Source organism: Arachis hypogaea, chromosome 14 (assembly GCF_003086295.3).
Source record: "Arachis hypogaea cultivar Tifrunner chromosome 14, arahy.Tifrunner.gnm2.J5K5, whole genome shotgun sequence".
NCBI classification, from domain to species: Eukaryota; Viridiplantae; Streptophyta; class Magnoliopsida; order Fabales; family Fabaceae; genus Arachis; species Arachis hypogaea.
In genome coordinates this window covers 93,087,521-93,103,144 of record NC_092049.1, presented here as the reverse complement: position 1 = coordinate 93,103,144, position 15,624 = coordinate 93,087,521, and the positions used below count along the sequence as shown (strand labels likewise).

The following is a 15,624-nucleotide window of genomic DNA, read 5'->3' as shown; positions in this document are numbered from 1 at the left end:
TGGGGGTTCATCCTCCTAAGTCTCATTACCAAATAACTTGGCATTCAGCTTCATGATTGCTCCTAGATATTGAGCAACTTGCTCTTCAATAATATCTTCATCCTCTTCAGAGGAAGAATACTCATCAGACCTCATGAATGGCAACAGTAAGTTTAGTGGAATCTCTATGGTCTCTATATGAGCCTCAGATTCCTTTGGTTCCTCATTAGGGAACTCCTTGGAGGCCAATGGACGTCCATTGAGGTCTTCCTCACTGGAAATCACTACCTTTCCCTCTTCTACAGGTTCGGCCATGTGGGACGTGTTTATGGCCTTGCACTCTCTTTTTGGATTCTCTTCTGTATTGCTTGGGAGAGTACTGGGAGGGAGTTCGGTAACTTTCTTACTCAGCTGACCCACTTGTGCCTCCAAATTTCTAATGGAGGACCTTACTTCATTCATGAAACTGAGAGTGGTCTTAGATAGATCAGAGACTACAGTTGCTAAGTCAGAGTGGCTCTGCTTAGAATTCTCTATCTGTTGCTGAGAAGATGATGGAAAAGGTTTGCTATTGCCAAACCTATTTCTTCCACCATTATTATTATTGAAGTCTTGATTAGGCTTCTGTTGATCCTTCCATGAGAGTTTAGGATGATTCTTCCATGAAGGATTATAGGTGTTTCCATAGAATTCTCCCATGTAATTCACCTCTTCCATTCCAGGATTCTCAGGATCATAAGCTTCTCCTTCAGGGGAGGCTTCTTTAGTACTGCCTGATGCAGCTTGCATTTCAGTCAGACTCTGAGCAATCATATTGACTTGCTGAGTCAATATTTTGTTCTGAGCCAATATGGCATTCAGAGTATCAATCTCAATAACTCCTTTCTTCTGAGTTGTCCCATTATTTACAGGATTCCTTTCAGAAGTGTACATGAACTGGTTATTTGCAACCATTTCAATGAGTTCCTGGGCTTCTGCAGGCATCTTCTTCAGATGAATAGATCCACCAGCAGAGTGATCCAATGACATCTTGGACAATTCAGACAAACCATCATAGAATATACATATGATGATCCATTCTGAAAACATGTCAGAAGGACACCTTCTGATCAATTGCTTGTATCTTTCCCAAGCTTCATAGAGGGATTCACCTTCCTTCTGTCTGAAGGTTTGGACTTCCACTCTAAGCTTGCTCAACTTTTGAGGTGGAAAGAACTTGGCCAAGAAAGCATTGACCAACTTTTCCCAAGAGTTCAGGCTATCTTTAGGTTGTGAGTCCAACCCTGTCCTAGCTCTGTCTCTTACAGCAAAGGGAAAAAGCATAAGTCTGTAGACCTCAGGATTAACCCCATTGGTCTTAACAGTGTCACATATTTATAAGAATTCAGCTAAAAACTAATGAGGATCTTCCAATGGAAGTCCATGAAACTTGCAATTCTGCTGCATTAGAGAAACTAATTGAGGTTTAAGCTCATAGTTATTTGCTCCAATTGCAGGAATTGAGATGTTCCTTCCACAGAAGTCAGAAGAGGGTGCAATAAAGTCACCAAGCATCTTCCTTGCATCTCCACCATTGTTGTTGGGTTCGGCCATCTCTTCTTCTTTTTCAAAAAATTCTGTCAGGTCCTCTCCAGAGTGTTGTGCCTTAGCTTCTCTTAGCTTCCTCTTTAGAGTCCTTTCAGGTTCCGGATCAGCTTCAACAAGAATATTCTTATCCTTGCTCCTGCTCATATAAAAAAGAAGAGAACAGAAAAGAATAGGAATCCTCTATGTCATAGTATAGAGATTCTTTTATGTGAGTAGAAGAATAGAAGAGTGAAGAAGAGAGAAGATGAAGAATTCGAACATAGAGAGGGAGAGAGGGTTCGAATTATAAGAAGAAGAGAAGTGTTAGTAAATAAATAAATAAATAGAAAGAGATGAGAGAGAGAGAATTCGAATTTTAAATTAAAATAAAAGGAAAATATTTTTATTTTTATTTTAATTATTGGTTAGTATTCGAAAATTAAAAAGAGAAATAAACTGAAATTAATTGAAAATTAAATACATTGATTACTTAAAAAGATTTTTTGAAAATTTTTATTTTAAATTAATTGCTTCAAATTCTAATTTTATTTTATTTCTTTTCTTACTATTTGATTTTCGAAATCAATGAGAGAGAAGTAGTTAGGTGGTTTTGAAAAAGATAAAAAAATCAGAAAAGAATTTTAAAATTAAGTTTTGAAAAAGATATGATTGAAATTTATTTTGAAAAAGATTTGAAAATGAAATTAAAAAGATTTGATTTTTGAAATTAAAGTTGATTACTTGACTAACAAGAAACTAAAAGATATGATTCTAGAATTTAAAGATTGATCCTTTCTTAATAGGCAAGTAACAACTTGAAAAATTTTCAATCAAAATATTAAATGTTAGCATTAATTTCGAAAACATGAAATAAAAATAAGAAAAAGATTTTGAAAATCAAATTTTTAGAATTTTCGAAAATTTTGAAAAAAAATGAAAAAGATTTGATTTTTGAAAAAGATTTGAAAAGATAAAATTTTTAAATTGAAATTTTGACTTGACTAACAAGAAACAACCAAATTTTAAAACTTTTTGACTAAATCAATTCAAAATTTCGAAAATTATGAGCAAAATAAGGAAAGGATATTTTTTTATTTTTGAATTTTTAATGAGGAGAGAGAAAAAAAATAAAATAACACAAAATATAAAAATTTAAGATCAAAACTAAAAATGCATGCAAGAACACTTTGGATATCAAGATGAACACCAAGAATACTTTGAAGATCATGATGAACATCAAGAACATATTTTTGAAAATTTTTAAGAAAAGAAAGACATGCAATACACCAAACTTAAAATTTTTTAAACTTTAGACACTAATTATTCGAAAATGCATATGAAAAACAAGAAAAGACACAAAACAAGAAAATGCAAAGATAAAATATTGAAAATCATCAAGAACGACTTGAAGACCAATGAAGAACACATGCATGAATTTTCAAAAATTTTAAGAAAAGTTAAAACATGCAATTGACACCAAACTTAAAATTTGACACTAGACTTAAACAAGAAACACAAAATTTTTTGTTTTTATGGTTTTATTAAAAATTTTTGTATTTTTCGAAAATTACTTGAAAAAAGAAAATAAATAAATTCAAAATTTTTAATAGGAATTCCAGGAATCATGCAATGTTAGTCTAAAGCTTAGGTCCAAAAATTTAGACATGGCTAAGTAGCCAGCTAAGCTTTATGTGAAAGCTTCGGTCCAAAAGATTAGACATGGCCAAATGGCCAGCCAAGCTTCAGCAGAGCATTACATACAATAGCCAAATTGATGGGAATCAAAAAGCTCCTGTAGTGATAAGTGAGAGCCTCAGTCCAAAAGATTAGACATGGCTTAGTAGCCAGCCAGGCTTCACATATCATCTGAAACTCTAGAATTCATTCTTAAAAATCCTGAAAAACACATACATTTTTTTTTTAATTTTTCGAAAATAAAAAGAATAAAAACAAAAACCTTAAACATAAAATAAAATTACCTAATCTGAGCAACAAGATGAACCGTCAGTTGTCCAGACTCGAACAATCTCCGGCAACGGCGCCAAAAACTTGGTGCGACGGAATTGTGATCTCACACTTTTCTCACAACTCCGTGCAACTAACCAGCAAGTGCACTGGGTCGTCCAAGTAATAAACCTTACGTGAGTAAGGGTTAATCCCACGGAGATTGTCGGCTTGAAGCAAGCTATGGTCATCCTTGTAAATCTCAGTCAGGCGGATTCAATTGGTTATAAGGTTTTGATAATTAAATATAAATAAAACAGAAAATAAAATAAAGATACTTATGTAATTCATTGGTGGAAATTTCAGATAAGCGTCTGGAGATGCTTTGTTACTTCTGAACTTCTGCTTTCCTACTGCCTTCTTCCAACCATGCGTTACCTCCTTCCATGGCAAGCTATATGATCCTCTCGGATGAAAACAAATCCATATGCGCTGTCACCGCACAGCTAAACATCTGTCAGTTCCCGCTAGCGTCGAAATAGGACCATTGTCCTTTTGCACACTGTCACTGCGCCCAACATTCGCAAGTTTGAAGCTCGTCACAGTCATCCCTTCCCAGATCCTACTCGAAATACCACAGACAAGGTTTAGACTTTTCGGATCTCAGGAATGCTGCCAATGGTTCTAGCCTATACCACGAAGATACTAATCTCACGGACTTGATCCGTGTATTAGATATCCAAGAGAATATACTCCAGCTGTCATCCAATGACTACGTTGAACATCATGTAGATCGCTTTATGGTTGTCAGGCACGCGATCTTGGCTAAGCGAGTAACGAAGATTGGGTGATTGTCATGGGTCACCCCTTCATTCTGACTTAACTGAATTAAGAACAAGAGTATATCTTGGAGAAGAAGTAGGCGTAAATTGAAGAAAAAACAGTAGTAATTACAATAATTCATGAAGAACAGCAGAGCTCCACACCTTAATCTATGGGGTGTAGAAACTCCACCGTAGAAAATACATAAGTGAAAAAGGTCTAGGCATGGCAGTGAGGCCAGCCTCCCAAATGATAGTCTATGATTACATATATTCCAAAGGATGGTCAAAAGACTTTTAAATAAATCACTAAAAGTAGTTTTTATACTAAAGTAGTAATCTAGGTTTACAGAAATTGAGTAACTAAGTGCAGATACTGCAAAAATCCAGTTCCGGGGCCCACTTGGTGTGTGCTTGGGCTGAGCATTGAAGCTTTTTTGTGCTTAGGCTTTTCCTGGAGTTAAACGCTAGCTTTGGTGCCAGTTTGGGCGTTTAACTCCAATTCTGGTGCCAGTTTGGGCGTTTTACGCCAAGATGTTTTAGGCTGACTTTGAATGCCAGTTTGGGCCATCAAATCTCGGGAAAAGTATAAACTATTATATATTTATGGAAAGCCCAAGATGTCTTCTTTCCAACGCAATTCATAGCACGCCAATTGGGCCTATGTATCTCCAGAAAATTCATTTCAAGTGCACGGAGGTCAGAATCCAGCAGCATCTGCAATCCTTTTTCAGCCTCTGAATCTGATTTTTGCTCAAGTCCCTCAATTTCAGCCAGAAAATACCTAAAATCACAGGAAAATACACAAACTCATAGTAAAGTCTAGAAATATGATTTTTGAATAAAAACTAATAAAAATATAATAAAAAGTAATTAAAACATACTAAAAACTATGTAAAAACAATGCCAAAAAGGGTATAAATTATCCGCTCATCACACAGCCATCTGAGGACATCACACAGCCAACATAACCAAAATGTTCAACTTAAATTAAATGAGACCTATAGCATTAAAAACAAAACACTTTCAGAGCATGGTTCTTCACTTTTTCTTATGCTTATATTTCATGCACTTAATACTGTGAATTATGTGATCAAATGCCAGCTTCTTCACATCCTGTCAATCAAGGTTTGAAACTTCATGAACACTATGATATACAACTCCATTTAACTATGATATACAAGTCATAACACTAACAAATTTTCCCCAATATTCCAAAACTACCAAATTCAAATCTCAAAAACCTTGCCTCACTGTTATTATCTATCATCTGTTATGGCTTTCTCTTCTTGTAGCATGTTAACTCCACCACCAGAAGAATCTCTTTGAGCTGATGAAGACAAAATAACTTAAACAGGTTAGTTTCAGGTTCATATAATTAGACCAAACCCAATATAATGGCAACACAGTAATTTAAGTTTTTTTTAATAAGTAATGAAAAGAAACACTATAGAGAGAGTTGATAACATATATGATCAAATTCAAATCCAATTTCTCATGAATTAGCAGTAACTAACTACAGAGAGCGTTGATAATATAATTGTAAGCATAGAAATAGAGTTTGTATGAGCCAATATTGTACCATTTGTTGGACAGCTAAGACAAAAGGAGTTAGATTATAAGTTGGTCAGGTCCACTTCTAGCTGTAATTTTAACCTTTAACTAAAGCACATTTAATTTCTGAGATTTTCACTGTCAAAAAATTGCATAAACTTGTACTTCACAAAAATCTCTGCATTCTATTATATTATTTTTATTGAGTTTATTTATCACAACAGAGTTCTTCTTTTGTAGTGATGAATCTCTCTCCTATGCTTAACTTATAAATGAAAAAAAAAAAAAGAAATCTAAGATGTAAATCTTTGCTGCTGCTATTATTCTACTAGAATGCCACACTCAGCATTAACTTAATTTTTTTTCTATTTTTTCACCAATAAAAAAACAAAAAGGAAAATAAAACATGACCCATTGATTAGTAGAAAATACCTGGATTAAAAATTCTCCTGTTACTTAAAATCCCTGAAAAGGCAATTTGCTTGGCCATTTTTTTAGATGAACCTAAACGATCATTCTTTCACGCAAGGCAAGTAGTAACATTGTTGCACCATCCCCCTCTCTAAAATAAACCAAATGAAGTTCATTGGACTGAATTAGACATTTAAGAATCACTTTACATATGAATCTAAACTTGAGAATTAAAAATTTGTTTTGGCAATCTTCATAGACCATGGTAAATGAAAATCATAATCATGGCTAAGAATTTGCAAGTTCAACAACAGAAAAGCCACTTAGAAAACTTCTAGTCTCTTATGGAATTGGAATTAAGATTGGATTTTATCTTTCCAAAACAGTTCTTTCACCCCTCTGTCATTTTGCCAAAGCAATTAGTTTAATCATAGTGATACAAGCAAAAGAAATAAATATTTTTTGTTGTTTTAAAATAGAAAGAGAAACAAAATAATGAAAGCAATGTTTTCTTGAGTTGGTAATTGGTGAAGACTTATTATTGATGCCAGTTTGCAGAAAGGGACATGACACACCTCAAACTAAACTTACCAATTGTTTATCCCTTCTCCGAATCCCCTATCAAGATGGTAAGCTGGTGCACTCCCATCCAAACAAACTGCAGAGTAATTTTTAGGAGGGGTGGGGGATTGCCAAATATTATAATAAACTAATTAAAATAGAACAGCTCAATAAAGAAAGTTAACTTCTATCAGATGCAGCAAAAAAATTCCTCACCAACTCCTTTTGTGACGGCATTCTGGACAAAAGTGATTGGAACATAAGAAGCTTCTGCCTTTAGCAATAAAAGTACACAAAATAGAAGGAACATACCATGTTGTGCAATCCATCATTCTGCAACAAATCCAACAAATACAATAAGGAATGCAAAGTAACTTATGTAGAAGTATCAAATGAGGGCATATATTGTTATTGGTATTGTTGCTGTTATTGTTATTGGTATTTGTAGTACCTTTGCCACAAATTTCAATCCTTCCCCTGCCTTTCTCTAATGGTGTCACTGCAGCAATGTTCCATACAGACAGAAAATTTAGTTTGCTTAGTGAAAAAAGAAAGTAAAGACACAATAAAATTCAGTTTCATCTACTGATTTTTCAACATATTGATAATTAAAATATAGGAAACAAAAAGACAACTAGTAGAAAAAGAAAAAAGCTAAGTGAAAACAACTAATTTTTTGAAATTTACCTGTGATTTTGTGTATGTATCTTTAGTGATGTAGTAGAATTCCTGCACATTCGAGGGTTAATTTCTCATACTTCCTAAACATTGAGAAGTGAAAAAGAAGTAATTAATTAATTAATCAATTAATTAGAATTATAAAGTTTGATAAGATATATCATAAAGAAAGGCATTGAATGAATGCCTACGATGCAATGAGCATGGAGAAAACACCGATAAACTGAAACAATGAGCATGGAGAAGCAGAGTTTATAGATAGGAATTTATCAATGTAAAAAATGGAAAAAGAATCTCCACTGCACACAACACATCACTAATTGCTTTATTTTCATGAAAGTTCTAAGTATAACAGTTTTGACCAAGGTTGTCAAACTTGCGAGTTTAGGTAAACTCGTGGAGCTGACCTAAACTCGACTCGTAGACTCGACTCATAGACTCATACGAGTTTACCTGTTTTATATATATATATATATATATATATATATATATATGCATTCAAACTTAATAATTTTAACATCAGAACACATAATAAATTAACACAATACTACAATTATAATAAGTACTCTAGACCACACATTCAAATCCTTCACAAGTATGCATCTAGTTCAACATAAAATACACAATCACACAATCAAAGCTTCATATAACACAACCAAAAACAAAAGAAAATAATAAAGCAACAATTAAATGCTCTAATAAAGTAAAAGTCTAAAACTGAAATCCTCCAATATCTTCATCTTCCATGGCATCAACATCATCATCTTCACCATCTTCATTAAAAACATCATTTCTTTCAGGTTCAGGTTCGACGCGGCCAACAAAACCATCATCATTCACATGTTCATCATCATCAATCCCATGTTTCCATCTTGTATCACTTCTATTTTCAGTTGTATTTTTTCTCCTAGAAACAGTAGGTCTAGGAATATTAGGAATTGAAGACCCTGTCCTTGAACCAACATTTTCAGAAATTTTGTATTTTTGTCCCTAAATCAACAAATCAACAAACCAAATAATTAATTTAGCAAAATTATCCATTTATCTTTATCCATCTCTAAATAATAATTAGAAATTATTTTAGAGTTATCCACTAAAATACAGAGTTTCAAATTCAGTTGCAACTTGCAAAGTTATCAAAGTTGATAAATAATAAATTCAGATTTCAGATTTCAATTGCCAAGTTATGAAGTTATCCACTAGACCACTATCAAAGTTGATAAATTCATAACCAACACTAACAAGTAACAACTACAAATTATAAGAAGCGGCTATTAAGAACAAACTAAACTAACACTAACATTTCAGAGTTTCAGTGTTTCAAATATTCAGATTCATTAACAAAAAACAACTAACTAAGTAAGTAACAATCTATGTATCTAACACTAACGTCTAACAACTAACAAGTCCAGAACCAATCAACCTATTGTCTATTGGTATCAGTAGTTTAGAAAAAAATTATTAAACCACTTAACCATAAATGTTAGTTTTTTTTATACATTATAAACTTACTAAAGCCTCAGTTTAATTTCTTTTTTCCATCAAATTTCAATAACCAATTCTGTGTATGACTTTTTATTCCATATTTCATCATTCATCACACCAGAATTCAAACTAAAAAAATTTAAAAAGTTAATTTCAAAACCAAAATGGCAGAATTCATACCAATTACCAAAATTATTGATATTTAAATTTGTTCAAAAAATTACCTTGCAGAAGGAAGCTCAGGCAAAACCAAAGAAAAAAAGAGGCAGCTCAGTTGCTCAAGAAACCGGAAGTGAAGCAAAAGTAGATCCGCAGTGCAGAATTTCAAAACCGCAGAACAGAGGTGTCAGGCGAGGAATGCAGACCAAAGCCGAGGAACAGCGTGCCGTGAAGTCTTCAGCGTACCACGAGGAAGAAGATGGCGTCGACCATCGAAGAACCTTCAGCGTCGAGGGTGGCGCCATGGCGGAATGGGGCGTTGAGGAACCTTCAGCGTCAGCCTTCAGCTTTGCCGAGGAACTGAGGAGTGGACATGAACGATGGTTGCGGATTGGCGGTGCTGTACCACGAGGAAGAAAATGGCGGTGGATCCGTCGGGCCTCTGGCATGGCGGCACAGACAATGGTGGGGAAGAATGATGAGCTTGGAGAAGAAAGTAAGGGGAGAAGAGAGTATTCTGTGTTAGCCGTCTGGGATTAGGGTTACATTACATGAACGGCGCCCTTTGTCTTTTTTTTTTTGGGGCCTAAAACGACACCGTTTTGGCAAAAATGGGCACCCAAATCAAACTCGCTGACTCGCCCTCAAACTCGTGAGTTTGACCGATTCTGCCCGAGTCTACCCAGAAACGAATTTGTGTCCGAGTTAACTCGATTTTACTACCTAAACTCGTAAACTCGTACGAGTTTACGAGTTAACTCGCGAGTTTGACAACAATGGTTTTGAGCACTAACATGAATTCAAGTATACTGAGAGTTGAAGAACTTGTCAAGAAACTCTCTTGAACTTTGTTGAATCTATCAACCTCTTCCTCCTCCCTGAAGAAGTAAGTTCAATTAAGCAGAGAAAAAGAAAAAGTGAAGGTAATTGGAAGCATTGTGAAAAATCAAGCAGTAAATTGATTGAACCGGAAGCAATCTCAGCCAACTCCAACACCTACAATAACTATGAATCTAATGTTAAGTTCCCTAAATTGAGATTCCACCAACAATAATTAAATTCCAAGCCCTAAAATTGACATCATTTAGTGATTAAAGCACAGGCCGGCGAATACACAATAACAATAAAACATTGCAGTGATTTAATAGGATCATAATTAATTAAACAGTAATTTCTCATCAAAGCAGAAAAATTTTCATTACCAAAATTTCTCATCAACTTCAGCCATAACAAAGCTGAGTAAAGCAAGGAGCCTATCTGTGATGGAAAGAGCACGAGCACCACGGGGGAGCAAAGCATATCAGCACCCAGCCAGGGGCCAAGCAAAATGTCACAAGTAGAAGATGGCGAGCAAATTGGAATCGAGCAGAGCAAAATTCAAAAGGTCAAAATGCAGAGCGACGAACATGACGGTGATGTGAGCAGCGACGAGCACGAAGGAGCGCGAGCAGCAACAAGCACGACGGCGCACAAGCAGAGACGAGCACGACGGCAACGCGAGCAGAGAGGAACACGACGGCGACGCGAGCAAAGAGGAACAAAACCTCAGAAACAACGATGAGGAAATGCAGGGCAGCGACGAACACGACAGCGATAAGCACAACGGCGATGCGAGCAGCAATGAGCACGACGGTGGGCGAGCAGCGACAAGCATGACGGCAACGCAAGCAGAGAGGAACACAACTTCACAAGCAACGATGAGAAAATCGAACAAACAAGGATAAATCGCACAGAAGGGTTTGAAATGGTTGGGGTTAGGATTTCTAACTAAAAATAAGGCTTGGAATTTTGTTTTGAACTTAGTAGGATTTGAATCAGTAAATAATATATAAATTATAAATATGTATTTTGTACTAAGTTAAAAGAAAGAAAAAATATTTTTTATTAAAATATTTGGAGGAAAGGTCAAAATTTTAGAGAAAAAAATTTAATTGAGTTTTGACAACATTTATGATGAGAAGCTTATTAAAAATGTAATATATAAATATTATAAATGTTGTTTGTTCAATTTATAAAAACAACACTTCTTACTTGTACTTTAATTAATCAAAAAAAATATTTATAGTGTGTTGTTAAAAAAGAGTTGCAACAATTTTGTCTTTAATTAATTTAGACAATATTTTTTAAATGTTATTTACAGTACATCTTGCAATAGCTAAAAACTGTTGTAGTGAAAGTCCCACTAAAAATTGAAAATACAATTAGAATCCGACTAGTGGTTATAATGATTTAAGAACTATTAAATACTAAAGATTAAAATAAAAAGATCATAAAAAATCTAAATTATTTTTTAATTCTACACCCCACATGCTCGTATTAGTGTGTGCGCAAGCGTGTGTCTTTGTGTGCATGGGTTTGTGCATGAGGGGGTGGGGTAGTGGGTGTGCATTTAGGTTTACTACTAGAAAGTATCAGATTACAGATGAATTTAGATTTAATTATTTTGTTGATCTTTTATAGTTTTGTGAAATTTTTAATTAAGTTTTTATATTTTTTTTAATTAAGTTTCTGTATTAATTTTTTTTAATTAGGTTATTCTTGGTAGTAATTAACTTAATTGTATAGGAATCCAATTAAAAAAGAATTAGTGTAAAGACTTAAATAAAAAAAATGTAGAGACTTAATTAAAAAAAATTGGTGTAAAAACTCAATTAAAAGGAAAAAAAATATAAGGACCTAATTAAAAATTTTGCAAAACTATAGCGACCAATAGAGTAATTAAACCTTATATAGCAAAAGATATAATACAAAAAAAAATAAAAAATTTATGTAAAATTCAGTCTCTCCATAGTAAAATTTTTAAGATTATTACTTTTGAGAAGAGATACATAAATAGTTATATTTTTAATACATTTTAAAAAAAATTGAATTTATTTAATTTTTTATATAGACCTTCTTTTTTCTTTTTATTTTTCCTATGTTATTTTTTTTTTCCGTTTGGGCATAAGATTTTATACTTTAAAAGCTAAAACAAAACTACTCTTGATTATTCGTTGCATTAATTTTTAAATAAATATTTAGTATCATTTGTTCAATACACAATAATATTAATTTGAAAATTTAACTTATCATATAAATATATCATTTGAGTGGTTTAATGTTAGAAAAACAAATTATATTGCATAAATAAAACTTGAACATATTAAAAAATTTAAATAATATTATATTAAAAGTAATATTTTATTTTCCATATATATAAGTATATATAATTCACCATCCTATATAGTATAATTTAGAGCTCAGATATGAATTTAAGTATACCCTTTTCGATATAAATAGTCATACCGTATAATAATCTATAATAACTATTTGAGAATAGATATTATCACTCCTATAGTAATAATATCACTTTTGTGTTTTATAAATTCACAGAAACATATAATGTAAAAAAAATCATTTGTGATTGATTATGTGTGGTGTGACATTTAATTTAAAAATAAGAGTGAAAATATCATTTTTTTTACTATTGTATATTCGTATCATAATTATTATACAAGAGAGTATTATATCCATACACTTTTTAGAGTGCATTAATATTCGTCGTAAACTTTGGTTTTCGAATACGAAAAATTTAACGCTAACAATTCTAATTATAAAAGATGTAAACTAGTTCGGTACTTATCAAATATTGAGCTAGTGTGACAAAATTAACCAACAAACCACTCATTTTGGGTAATCTTTTAATCAATATAATCCATTATTTAATAAGTAGTGAACTAGTTAATTTATATTTTTTTTTTTATTAAAAATTGTAAACGCTCAAATCTTTCTTAGTTAAAAGTGATAACTTATTCTCATTACCAAAAAAAAAAAAAAAAAAAAAAAGCCTATAGTCATGATTGTAAAAAAAGTGACTATAGATCTATGGTCATAGTTTTTGATCTATAATCATAATTTTTTTACTGTAATCTATTCTGTTGTAGTCACAGATATATGTTTACGTTTTTTTTTTATCTATAGTCACAGTTGTAGTGTTCAAATTCTGGCACTTTAGCCTACAGTTTTTTTATCATGACCATAGGTTAATCTATGGTCACACGTAAAAATCGTAACTATAGCCTTATCTATGGTTACGGTTTTTACCATGATCATAGCCTCTATGGTCACCCCACCTTAAAACCATGACCATAGTCTTATTTATGGTCACTCTTTCATAAAACCGAGACCATAAACTCTTTTAAGTCACCCCTTAAAAATGTGATCATAGATGTCTTTTGGTCACAGTGAAAAATTATGACTGTAGACCCCTTTAGGTCACCTCTAAAACTGTGACTATAGACCTTTTTAAGTCACCTTTTTATGAAAAACCGTGACCATAGATCATTTAAGGTCATCTCCCAAAACCGTGACCATATGTCCCTTTAGATCACCCCAAAAAACTGTGACCATAGATCCTTTTAGATCACTTTTTTAAAAAACCTAACAATAGACCATTTTTTGTCACTCTAAAAAACTGTGACCATAGACCCCTTTAAGTCATTTCTGTAAACTGTAACTATAGACCCTTTTAAGTCACCATTTTTTTAAAAAATTGTGACCATAGCTTTTTTTGTCACGAAAAAAACCGTGATTATGGACCCTCTATAATCACAATTTTTTACCGGTGACAAAAAAAAATCGTGGCCATACACCTTAAATGTTGTAGCTTGTGATGTTTATAAAATATACAATCCCTAGTACTAGATTTGATTCTTAGAAAAAATAAAGTACAATATATAATAGACCGCTAGCCCACAGTCCATAAAAAAATAAAGTTATAGCTCTATAAATAATAATTAGAACTACCATTGATTTAGTGGTAAACAACTAATGTTGTCTTCTTTGCAACATTGAATTATATCGTGGATTGATCAAAACCTGCATTATATGTTACTGCAACTAGTTACTGTTATCTTCTTTGCAACATTGCATTATACTACTATACACCATCCAGCATATATACGTAGATCATGTGCTTTGTCACAGAGGACGGACCATGAGAATGCTATTCTTGAAGTTGATTTTGAAAGCTATAGGATCCCAATTTGTTATGGATACTGAAATTGAGCATATAATCTAGTTGGCACACCGTCACACGGACCATATTTGAGCCAGTTACTGGTTTCCACAAAAAGAAATAAAGTAAATTCTCAAGAGCTTCACTACCACGTATATTACAATGGTATAATATCTTTAAATTATATTAAATTTTAAATAAGTAAAGAATAAATTTTTTTATGTCATATTTTTTTGGAAATCAATTTTCTCCCATTTAATTTTTGAAATAATTTACAACGCTTATTTTGAAAAAAATTATGTCTATATTCTATCTTTACTTTTAAGTAATTTTATTTATACATCTAAAAAAAATAAGCATAACAAAAACTAAGATAGAGATGTATATAATGGGGGGGAATAAATATCTAAAAATATGGTGAGTTAACAACTTAAACTATGATATGTTAGGATCCTAATTAGCTATTCAAATTAATTAAAAAAAAAATCAAGCCTTACTACTTGACCCAGGCTTTTATCCTTGTGATTATGTGTTATTATTACTCATGCATTTATGCTTAAAACTAAATATCGGTGTAGATTGAACATAATTAATATTTAATTAATTTACTTTACCAATTATTTTTTATTGTATATATTTTGAGTTAGTTTTTAATTTTTCTTAGTGTATAAAATATATAGCATTTCATGAATGAATTATATATTAGCTACTACATCCAACGACGGATATTTCGGATATTTTGATAAACTAAATGCATTTTTGTTAGGATTTAGTTTTAAAACTTCTACTATTAATAATTTTAACATATTAGAGTTAATGCAACCAAGACCATATGGCACAACAAGCAAGATCGGAGAATAAAGTGAAGAATAGAAAAGAATAGCTTGTGAAAGAAGAAACAGAATGAGGAATTCTATTGCAGTACGCAACATTATTACACTGATCCTATACCTATAATTTAAATACACACAACTGATATGGAATCAGCAATAACAAACTCTCATGACAGGCATAACTAACTATTAACTATCATAATTGATCTTACTCCTAGTGTCCCCCTCAAACTGAGGTACAAATTCTGTCTTCTGCCTCAGTTTAGTTCTGAATTTTTCAAACTGAGACTAAGAGAGAGGTTTAGTGATGAGCATATTTGTAATTTGATCATAGATTGGTATATGAATAACATATAATTCATTCTTATTAACTACATCTCTCAAGAAATTCAAGTCTAGTTCTAAATGTTTACATTTGCTATGTAAAATGAGATACGTTGCCAATAGTGTTATACTTTGATTATCACAGTAATAGTTGGGACAATTAGTTGAGGTATTTGTAATCCTACAAGAAGATGTTGAAGTGATATTGTTCAGTTTCTACAGCAGTCATGGATATGTGTTGTGTTTTACTATTGCTTCTGTTGAGCTTGGTTTGTTTGTTGGACTTCCAGAAAACCAAATTGCCTCAAAAGTA

General features: G+C 32.5%; 1 non-coding gene across 1 annotated transcript; it reads left to right on the top strand.

The window, feature by feature from the left end:
• The first annotated feature begins 1,066 nt into the window (after window positions 1–1,066).
• Window positions 1,067–1,170, top strand: LOC112746190 (small nucleolar RNA R71). The gene has a single exon (XR_003174085.1). It is a non-coding gene; the product is annotated as a small nucleolar RNA R71 (small nucleolar RNA).
• The last annotated feature ends 14,454 nt before the right edge of the window (window positions 1,171–15,624 follow it).